This window comes from Dipteris shenzhenensis, chromosome 18 (genome assembly GCF_047967505.1).
Source record: "Dipteris shenzhenensis isolate YYH24624 ecotype China chromosome 18, Dip_SZ_1.0, whole genome shotgun sequence".
NCBI classification, from domain to species: Eukaryota; Viridiplantae; Streptophyta; class Polypodiopsida; order Gleicheniales; family Dipteridaceae; genus Dipteris; species Dipteris shenzhenensis.
Window position 1 is genome coordinate 4,485,235 of NC_141613.1, and position 2,971 is coordinate 4,488,205.

A 2,971-nucleotide genomic window follows, 5' to 3' on the forward strand; every position below is an offset into this window, starting at 1 on the left:
TGCTGGTGTTGTGACAATAGGTGGAGTAGAGGTACTACTGGCTGGATCATCCAATGGTCTAGGTGTAGATCCATCGACATACTCCCATTTGTCCTGAAGTACAAGAATGGTCTCCATTTAGTATTTCCATGTGCCATAATAGGAGTTGTCTAGCTTAGTAGATGCCTCCAGATTGAGGTTGCTAGCTGTAGACATGGTGCAAGAAATGTACTCAAAGTGTCATGAAAATCACTGTCCGAATCAACTGCAAAACATTGACTGTGGCAAGTGAAATCTGAATTGTTCGTGAAGGTAGAACTGTAATATATATTCTAATATGAATTACAAGGCTTGTGGCAAATGATGTCGAGAATAGCCAAGAGGCTTTACAAGGCTGAGTGTGCCTGCAAAGAGATAATTGTGCCTGCAGAGGGTCAAAGTGCCACATGGCACTGATGAGGTGGCACAAGCTGACCTAGCCCAGAGTCAGATTGACCTAACCATGGTCAAGTTAACTAACCCAGGGTCTGGTAGACCAGGGTCAGTTGATGACATGGTAAATGATGATGTCAGTAGTAGTGGCTATGTTAATGTGGTAGCTGATGTGGATGATGATGTGGCTTGGAGATGTTGACGTGGACGTTTTAGTCATAGGGCTAGCTCATAAAGTTTTTTGGAAGGCTGAGTCGCCTTTGAATTTGTTGTTGGAGAAGGAGTTGCCTTAGAGCTCTATTACTTTGCTTGGATGGAGCTGCATTAGGGAGCTATCGGTGGAGCTTGCTCAAAACCTATCTTTCAAAGACTAAGACCTATCTCTCTCTCTCTCAAACAAGACCTTTGCTCATATCACTCTCTCTCACAATAGAGTGGACTCACAAGAGCTTAAAGTGAAATCTCTCAAGAACGCAAAGATCTCTCACCAAAGAAATGCAATAATGGAATTCTCAAATGAATTGGATGGAAATTCCTCTCAATAGATGAAGATCTCTCACCAGAACTAGACTCTCATGGAGAACACTCAAGAGAACTCTCAATCTCACAATTTCTCTTGCACTCTCAAGAATTGCAATGCCTCAGTTGCTCTATGAAAGGCAAGGGAGCTCTGATACCATGACAAAATATGAAGAGGGGAGAGGAGAAGAGTGGAGATGAGGAGAGAGGGCACTACTAGAGAGCACACCACAAATGACTAACTGTACACTAAATTTAGTTGAAAATGTAGAATATATACAAATCCATTTAGGGTTAGTGTTAGGGCATCTAACCCTTTCCTTTATAGCACTCTATTGGGTTAGTGCTATGCACATGTGATCACATGATGGTGCTATGCACACATGATCATGTGATGGTGCTATGCACACATGATCACATGATGTTGAGCATGAACTCTCAACAAGGTTGTATAAAAGAAGAATGAGAGGGCTCGGCTCAATGAACTCTCTCCCTATTTAAGTGCAGCACAGACACACACATTATGAAATCTAGCCCCAAAACCCTATACACTGGTCCACCTACTGCAAATCTATGGCATACCCAAAATAATTTGGAATGCTTGTGTTCTATCTGAGAACAATGTTAGATGACCATCTCATGAAAACAGACCCAGAGAATAGGGAGGAAAATAGTTACTACAAGGAGGACATGCTTTGCAATTGGCTGTATGACTTGGAGTCCACAAAGGCAGTGAATATTAATTTTTGTGGATATCATTTTTCATGCTCCTTTAAGATACTTGTCAAGCTCATGATGTAGGTTTCTTTTGGTAGGACATGATGTCGGTGCAAAGTTGTATAAAGTGCCAATACCAAGATGAAGAGGACCCGGGCTAGTGAAATGAGGAGTTACTATAGGCATACAAGTCAACAGAGATAAGCAAGCAGTTCTGGTCTGAATGTGTAATGAGGTTTGTGATAGTTCATCAGACTAGCCTAAAGAGCTATGAGATGCTTGTAGAATATAGATGGGAATTTGGAATTTCCTTGAGCTGCAAAATGTCATCGCATTTTTGAAAAAATAAAAATCTTGCAGGCATTTCTTGTACTTGTGGACTTTTTCCATGTTAATACTTAAATGTTTTAAGTATCCCAGTGGTTGAAATCTGATAGTTAAAGATAACCAGTCTAAAGGGGACTATTTTAGTATAGCACTGTGCAATGAATTTTAGGATAGCACGGCTATTGTGCAAGATAAGTGGTTGCCAATGTGGTGGTTGGTTGCACACTAGGATATTAACAGCCACCAGTGTAGTGGTTTGCTTCTATTATTACAAGATGAATGGATTTGTGGATTCGTTATTTGATTTAACAAACTAGCACGATGGTTGTTTGGGATATAATAAAAACAAGTATGGTGGTTAATTTGGGATTTACTAAAAGAATCATAGTCTCAAATACATTTTCCATTTTCTAGGATAAGTGGAATATTGTTTCCTTATGATGAGAATAAATTTTCTTAGTACTATCTTAGTCATCCTCATCCACCACTCCAAGACACCCCAAGATGTGCTCATGCATGTCTAAATCCAATTTGAAGACACTCTTGCCCTTCTTTCTTGTGGCTCAGGTTGCATCTAGAACTTAATAGCTTTTACTAGATGAGCCTACACACATGTTTGTGGACACTTATGTAACAGTTTGTAATTTCGGCCTCTCTTGGATGTTTTTTAAACCAAAAAGCTCCCACTACTACATTCCACTTCTCAATGCTCATAGGTTGCTCCCCAATTATCCTTAAATGCTTCCTCAACCTTGTGCTTAGGTTTTGTGCACTGTAACTTAAAGTATGGGTCATGTTCCTCGTTCTCCCCAGAGGCAATGACAACTGCAAAGTTATCCCCCTCTTCTAGACAGTCAGTGAAGTCATCAAATCTCTCCCCAAACTATGGCGAGTCACTATTTATTACTCCATCTGAATGTAGAGGGAAAACTTGAACTCGCTCTCATGTCTTCATAGTTGCAATGTTCTCACAATTGTCATGATCCCCTATGATGCA